Consider the following 8967-nt stretch of genomic DNA (forward strand, 5'->3'; position numbering starts at 1 on the left):
TCATTCAGGTGCCAACAGGGAGGGGTAAATCTGGCTAGGAAAAAAAAACAGTTTGTATCCCTATTGCACACTGAATGAGAAATATACATATAATAATCAGATAATACAGAGATCTTGGTTGCATATATCTGCAGATATAGGGTTAAGCCCCCAGGCCGTACGTCAAGGCGTCTCTGTCACTGGGGGTCCCAAACACTGGGTATGGGTCTGGGGTGTGGGCCCCCAACATGCCGACACAGGCTGACTACTCCAGGGCAGCACACAAATGAAAGTTAGTAGGTGTTAAATAAGAAGCACATAAGTGCTATGTAGGGAGGTGAAGGTGTGATTAAAATAATACATACAATAGGGAAAAACATAAATGTTAATAAAGTGTTAGGGTGTGCTACCCTTGAGCAGACCAGCCATACCAACAAAGGGGGAATCACACTCCCAAACCCATCCCATGCACAATAACAAATTTATGGGCCTAATAGCCCAGTGTAAGGCCACATGATAATGGCTTACAACATCTGAGAGCCAGCTTACCTGGAGATACCCCTGGCTTCTCCAATGGCACTCAGGTGTTAGCAATCCCTCCTATTGCTGACCCATCTATGCCTCTCAACTGCACAACACTTTTATTGGTAAGCTGCTCAATCAGAGGTCTGTCATTCAGGTGCCAACAGGGAGGGGTAAATCTGGCTAGGAAAAAAAAACAGTTTGTATCCCTATTGCACACTGAATGAGAAATATACATATAATAATCAGATAATACAGAGATCTTGGTTGCATATATCTGCAGATATAGGGTTAAGCCCCCAGGCCGTACGTCAAGGCGTCTCTGTCACTGGGGGTCCCTAACACTGGGTATGGGTCTGGGGTGTGGGCCCCCAACATGCCGACACAGGCTGACTACTCCAGGGCAGCACACAAATGAAAGTTAGTAGGTGTTAAATAAGAAGCACATAAGTGCTATGTAGGGAGGTGAAGGTGTGATTAAAATAATACATACAATAGGGAAAAACATAAATGTTAATAAAGTGTTAGGGTGTGCTACCCTTGAGCAGACCAGCCATACCAACAAAGGGGGAATCACACTCCCAAACCCATCCCATGCACAATAACAAATTTATGGGCCTAATAGCCCAGTGTAAGGCCACATGATAATGGCTTACAACATCTGAGAGCCAGCTTACCTGGAGATACCCCTGGCTTCTCCAATGGCACTCAGGTGTCAGCAATCCCTCCTATTGCTGACCCATCTATGCCTCTCAACTGCACAACACTTTTATTGGTAAGCTGCTCAATCAGAGGTCTGTCATTCAGGTGCCAACAGGGAGGGGTAAATCTGGCTAGGAAAAAAAAACAGTTTGTATCCCTATTGCACACTGAATGAGAAATATACATATAATAATCAGATAATACAGAGATCTTGGTTGCATATATCTGCAGATATAGGGTTAAGCCCCCAGGCCGTACGTCAAGGCGTCTCTGTCACTGGGGGTCCCTAACACTGGGTATGGGTCTGGGGTGTGGGCCCCCAACATGCCGACACAGGCTGACTACTCCAGGGCAGCACACAAATGAAAGTTAGTAGGTGTTAAATAAGAAGCACATAAGTGCTATGTAGGGAGGTGAAGGTGTGATTAAAATAATACATACAATAGGGAAAAACATAAATGTTAATAAAGTGTTAGGGTGTGCTACCCTTGAGCAGACCAGCCATACCAACAAAGGGGGAATCACACTCCCAAACCCATCCCATGCACAATAACAAATTTATGGGCCTAATAGCCCAGTGTAAGGCCACATGATAATGGCTTACAACATCTGAGAGCCAGCTTACCTGGAGATACCCCTGGCTTCTCCAATGGCACTCAGGTGTCAGCAATCCCTCCTATTGCTGACCCATCTATGCCTCTCAACTGCACAACACTTTTATTGGTAAGCTGCTCAATCAGAGGTCTGTCATTCAGGTGCCAACAGGGAGGGGTAAATCTGGCTAGGAAAAAAAAACAGTTTGTATCCCTATTGCACACTGAATGAGAAATATACATATAATAATCAGATAATACAGAGATCTTGGTTGCATATATCTGCAGATATAGGGTTAAGCCCCCAGGCCGTACGTCAAGGCGTCTCTGTCACTGGGGGTCCCTAACACTGGGTATGGGTCTGGGGTGTGGGCCCCCAACATGCCGACACAGGCTGACTACTCCAGGGCAGCACACAAATGAAAGTTAGTAGGTGTTAAATAAGAAGCACATAAGTGCTATGTAGGGAGGTGAAGGTGTGATTAAAATAATACATACAATAGGGAAAAACATAAATGTTAATAAAGTGTTAGGGTGTGCTACCCTTGAGCAGACCAGCCATACCAACAAAGGGGGAATCACACTCCCAAACCCATCCCATGCACAATAACAAATTTATGGGCCTAATAGCCCAGTGTAAGGCCACATGATAATGGCTTACAACATCTGAGAGCCAGCTTACCTGGAGATACCCCTGGCTTCTCCAATGGCACTCAGGTGTCAGCAATCCCTCCTATTGCTGACCCATCTATGCCTCTCAACTGCACAACACTTTTATTGGTAAGCTGCTCAATCAGAGGTCTGTCATTCAGGTGCCAACAGGGAGGGGTAAATCTGGCTAGGAAAAAAAAAAAACAGTTTGTATCCCTATTGCACACTGAATGAGAAATATACATATAATAATCAGATAATACAGAGATCTTGGTTGCATATATCTGCAGATATAGGGTTAAGCCCCCAGGCCGTACGTCAAGGCGTCTCTGTCACTGGGGGTCCCTAACACTGGGTATGGGTCTGGGGTGTGGGCCCCCAACATGCCGACACAGGCTGACTACTCCAGGGCAGCACACAAATGAAAGTTAGTAGGTGTTAAATAAGAAGCACATAAGTGCTATGTAGGGAGGTGAAGGTGTGATTAAAATAATACATACAATAGGGAAAAACATAAATGTTAATAAAGTGTTAGGGTGTGCTACCCTTGAGCAGACCAGCCATACCAACAAAGGGGGAATCACACTCCCAAACCCATCCCATGCACAATAACAAATTTATGGGCCTAATAGCCCAGTGTAAGGCCACATGATAATGGCTTACAACATCTGAGAGCCAGCTTACCTGGAGATACCCCTGGCTTCTCCAATGGCACTCAGGTGTCAGCAATCCCTCCTATTGCTGACCCATCTATGCCTCTCAACTGCACAACACTTTTATTGGTAAGCTGCTCAATCAGAGGTCTGTGATTCAGGTGCCAACAGGGAGGGGTAAATCTGGCTAGGAAAAAAAAACAGTTTGTATCCCTATTGCACACTGAATGAGAAATATACATATAATAATCAGATAATACAGAGATCTTGGTTGCATATATCTGCAGATATAGGGTTAAGCCCCCAGGCCGTACGTCAAGGCGTCTCTGTCACTGGGGGTCCCTAACACTGGGTATGGGTCTGGGGTGTGGGCCCCCAACATGCCGACACAGGCTGACTACTCCAGGGCAGCACACAAATGAAAGTTAGTAGGTGTTAAATAAGAAGCACATAAGTGCTATGTAGGGAGGTGAAGGTGTGATTAAAATAATACATACAATAGGGAAAAACATAAATGTTAATAAAGTGTTAGGGTGTGCTACCCTTGAGCAGACCAGCCATACCAACAAAGGGGGAATCACACTCCCAAACCCATCCCATGCACAATAACAAATTTATGGGCCTAATAGCCCAGTGTAAGGCCACATGATAATGGCTTACAACATCTGAGAGCCAGCTTACCTGGAGATACCCCTGGCTTCTCCAATGGCACTCAGGTGTCAGCAATCCCTCCTATTGCTGACCCATCTATGCCTCTCAACTGCACAACACTTTTATTGGTAAGCTGCTCAATCAGAGGTCTGTCATTCAGGTGCCAACAGGGAGGGGTAAATCTGGCTAGGAAAAAAAAACAGTTTGTATCCCTATTGCACACTGAATGAGAAATATACATATAATAATCAGATAATACAGAGATCTTGGTTGCATATATCTGCAGATATAGGGTTAAGCCCCCAGGCCGTACGTCAAGGCGTCTCTGTCACTGGGGGTCCCTAACACTGGGTATGGGTCTGGGGTGTGGGCCCCCAACATGCCGACACAGGCTGACTACTCCAGGGCAGCACACAAATGAAAGTTAGTAGGTGTTAAATAAGAAGCACATAAGTGCTATGTAGGGAGGTGAAGGTGTGATTAAAATAATACATACAATAGGGAAAAACATAAATGTTAATAAAGTGTTAGGGTGTGCTACCCTTGAGCAGACCAGCCATACCAACAAAGGGGGAATCACACTCCCAAACCCATCCCATGCACAATAACAAATTTATGGGCCTAATAGCCCAGTGTAAGGCCACATGATAATGGCTTACAACATCTGAGAGCCAGCTTACCTGGAGATACCCCTGGCTTCTCCAATGGCACTCAGGTGTCAGCAATCCCTCCTATTGCTGACCCATCTATGCCTCTCAACTGCACAACACTTTTATTGGTAAGCTGCTCAATCAGAGGTCTGTCATTCAGGTGCCAACAGGGAGGGGTAAATCTGGCTAGGAAAAAAAAACAGTTTGTATCCCTATTGCACACTGAATGAGAAATATACATATAATAATCAGATAATACAGAGATCTTGGTTGCATATATCTGCAGATATAGGGTTAAGCCCCCAGGCCGTACGTCAAGGCGTCTCTGTCACTGGGGGTCCCTAACACTGGGTATGGGTCTGGGGTGTGGGCCCCCAACATGCCGACACAGGCTGACTACTCCAGGGCAGCACACAAATGAAAGTTAGTAGGTGTTAAATAAGAAGCACATAAGTGCTATGTAGGGAGGTGAAGGTGTGATTAAAATAATACATACAATAGGGAAAAACATAAATGTTAATAAAGTGTTAGGGTGTGCTACCCTTGAGCAGACCAGCCATACCAACAAAGGGGGAATCACACTCCCAAACCCATCCCATGCACAATAACAAATTTATGGGCCTAATAGCCCAGTGTAAGGCCACATGATAATGGCTTACAACATCTGAGAGCCAGCTTACCTGGAGATACCCCTGGCTTCTCCAATGGCACTCAGGTGTCAGCAATCCCTCCTATTGCTGACCCATCTATGCCTCTCAACTGCACAACACTTTTATTGGTAAGCTGCTCAATCAGAGGTCTGTCATTCAGGTGCCAACAGGGAGGGGTAAATCTGGCTAGGAAAAAAAAACAGTTTGTATCCCTATTGCACACTGAATGAGAAATATACATATAATAATCAGATAATACAGAGATCTTGGTTGCATATATCTGCAGATATAGGGTTAAGCCCCCAGGCCGTACGTCAAGGCGTCTCTGTCACTGGGGGTCCCTAACACTGGGTATGGGTCTGGGGTGTGGGCCCCCAACATGCCGACACAGGCTGACTACTCCAGGGCAGCACACAAATGAAAGTTAGTAGGTGTTAAATAAGAAGCACATAAGTGCTATGTAGGGAGGTGAAGGTGTGATTAAAATAATACATACAATAGGGAAAAACATAAATGTTAATAAAGTGTTAGGGTGTGCTACCCTTGAGCAGACCAGCCATACCAACAAAGGGGGAATCACACTCCCAAACCCATCCCATGCACAATAACAAATTTATGGGCCTAATAGCCCAGTGTAAGGCCACATGATAATGGCTTACAACATCTGAGAGCCAGCTTACCTGGAGATACCCCTGGCTTCTCCAATGGCACTCAGGTGTCAGCAATCCCTCCTATTGCTGACCCATCTATGCCTCTCAACTGCACAACACTTTTATTGGTAAGCTGCTCAATCAGAGGTCTGTCATTCAGGTGCCAACAGGGAGGGGTAAATCTGGCTAGGAAAAAAAAAAAAACAGTTTGTATCCCTATTGCACACTGAATGAGAAATATACATATAATAATCAGATAATACAGAGATCTTGGTTGCATATATCTGCAGATATAGGGTTAAGCCCCCAGGCCGTACGTCAAGGCGTCTCTGTCACTGGGGGTCCCTAACACTGGGTATGGGTCTGGGGTGTGGGCCCCCAACATGCCGACACAGGCTGACTACTCCAGGGCAGCACACAAATGAAAGTTAGTAGGTGTTAAATAAGAAGCACATAAGTGCTATGTAGGGAGGTGAAGGTGTGATTAAAATAATACATACAATAGGGAAAAACATAAATGTTAATAAAGTGTTAGGGTGTGCTACCCTTGAGCAGACCAGCCATACCAACAAAGGGGGAATCACACTCCCAAACCCATCCCATGCACAATAACAAATTTATGGGCCTAATAGCCCAGTGTAAGGCCACATGATAATGGCTTACAACATCTGAGAGCCAGCTTACCTGGAGATACCCCTGGCTTCTCCAATGGCACTCAGGTGTCAGCAATCCCTCCTATTGGGGGTATCTCCAGGTAAGCTGGCTCTCAGATGTTGTAAGCCATTATAATGTGGCCTTACACTGGGCTATTAGGCCCATAAATTTGTTATTGTGCATGGGATGGGTTTGGGAGTGTGATTCCCCCTTTGTTGGTATGGCTGGTCTGCTCAAGGGTAGCACACCCTAACACTTTATTAAAATTTATGTTTTTCCCTATTGTATGTATTATTTTAATCACACCTTCACCTCCCTACATAGCACTTATGTGCTTCTTATTTAACACCTACTAACTTTCATTTGTGTGCTGCCCTGGAGTAGTCAGCCTGTGTCGGCATGTTGGGGGCCCACACCCCAGACCCATACCCAGTGTTAGGGACCCCCAGTGACAGAGACGCCTTGACGTACGGCCTGGGGGCTTAACCCTATATCTGCAGATATATGCAACCAAGATCTCTGTATTATCTGATTATTATATGTATATTTCTCATTCAGTGTGCAATAGGGATACAAACTGTTTTTTTTTTCCTAGCCAGATTTACCCCTCCCTGTTGGCACCTGAATGACAGACCTCTGATTGAGCAGCTTACCAATAAAAGTGTTGTGCAGTTGAGAGGCATAGATGGGTCAGCAATAGGAGGGATTGCTGACACCTGAGTGCCATTGGAGAAGCCAGGGGTATCTCCAGGTAAGCTGGCTCTCAGATGTTGTAAGCCATTATCATGTGGCCTTACACTGGGCTATTAGGCCCATAAATTTGTTATTGTGCATGGGATGGGTTTGGGAGTGTGATTCCCCCTTTGTTGGTATGGCTGGTCTGCTCAAGGGTAGCACACCCTAACACTTTATTAACATTTATGTTTTTCCCTATTGTATGTATTATTTTAATCACACCTTCACCTCCCTACATAGCACTTATGTGCTTCTTATTTAACACCTACTAACTTTCATTTGTGTGCTGCCCTGGAGTAGTCAGCCTGTGTCGGCATGTTGGGGGCCCACACCCCAGACCCATACCCAGTGTTAGGGACCCCCAGTGACAGAGACGCCTTGACGTACGGCCTGGGGGCCTAACCCTATATCTGCAGATATATGCAACCAAGATCTCTGTATTATCTGATTATTATATGTATATTTCTCATTCAGTGTGCAATAGGGATACAAACTGTTTTTTTTTCCTAGCCAGATTTACCCCTCCCTGTTGGCACCTGAATGACAGACCTCTGATTGAGCAGCTTACCAATAAAAGTGTTGTGCAGTTGAGAGGCATAGATGGGTCAGCAATAGGAGGGATTGCTGACACCTGAGTGCCATTGGAGAAGCCAGGGGTATCTCCAGGTAAGCTGGCTCTCAGATGTTGTAAGCCATTATCATGTGGCCTTACACTGGGCTATTAGGCCCATAAATTTGTTATTGTGCATGGGATGGGTTTGGGAGTGTGATTCCCCCTTTGTTGGTATGGCTGGTCTGCTCAAGGGTAGCACACCCTAACACTTTATTAACATTTATGTTTTTCCCTATTGTATGTATTATTTTAATCACACCTTCACCTCCCTACATAGCACTTATGTGCTTCTTATTTAACACCTACTAACTTTCATTTGTGTGCTGCCCTGGAGTAGTCAGCCTGTGTCGGCATGTTGGGGGCCCACACCCCAGACCCATACCCAGTGTTAGGGACCCCCAGTGACAGAGACGCCTTGACGTACGGCCTGGGGGCTTAACCCTATATCTGCAGATATATGCAACCAAGATCTCTGTATTATCTGATTATTATATGTATATTGGTACTTATGTAGTATCTGGGCTGCCGATTTTTTGATTGTATGCCTTAAGTTAAGGCATACAATCAGATGCGATGCGATGCGATATCGCATCGCATCGCATTGCATCGCATCCGATATCGGATGCGATGACCCGATTTTTCCATAGGAATCAATGTTAAAATGATTCCTATGGAAAAATGGGTCCTTTTCATACCCCTACTATCCAAGTGGGCATGGAGTTGGATATAAACCTGTGGCGAGCGTAGCGAGCCACCGAGCCCGAAGCGTGGCGAGCGAAGCGAGCCCCGCGAGGGGACGGTATTCGTCCCCTCGCGGGGCTCGCTTTGCTCGCCACGCTTCGGGCTCGGTGGCTCGCTACGCTCGCCACAGGTTTATATCCAACTCCATGCCCACTTGGATAGTAGGGGTATGAAAAGGACCCATTTTTCCCATTGAATTCCATGTTAAAATGGACTCAGTCCATTTTAACATTGATTCCTATGGAAAAATCGGGTCATCGCATCGCATCGCATCGCATCGAATCGCATGGTCGCATGCGATGCGATGCGATCTCCCGATCCGACCCGATTTAGAAATCGGCAGCCCAGATACTACATAAGTACCTGTATATTTCTCATTCAGTGTGCAATAGGGATACAAACTGTTTTTTTTTCCTAGCCAGATTTACCCCTCCCTGTTGGCACCTGAATGACAGACCTCTGATTGAGCAGCTTACCAATAAAAGTGTTGTGCAGTTGAGAGGCATAGATGGGTCAGCAATAG

Source organism: Crinia signifera, chromosome 5, assembly GCF_055691185.1.
Source record: "Crinia signifera chromosome 5, ASM5569118v1, whole genome shotgun sequence".
NCBI classification, from domain to species: domain Eukaryota; kingdom Metazoa; phylum Chordata; class Amphibia; order Anura; family Myobatrachidae; genus Crinia; species Crinia signifera.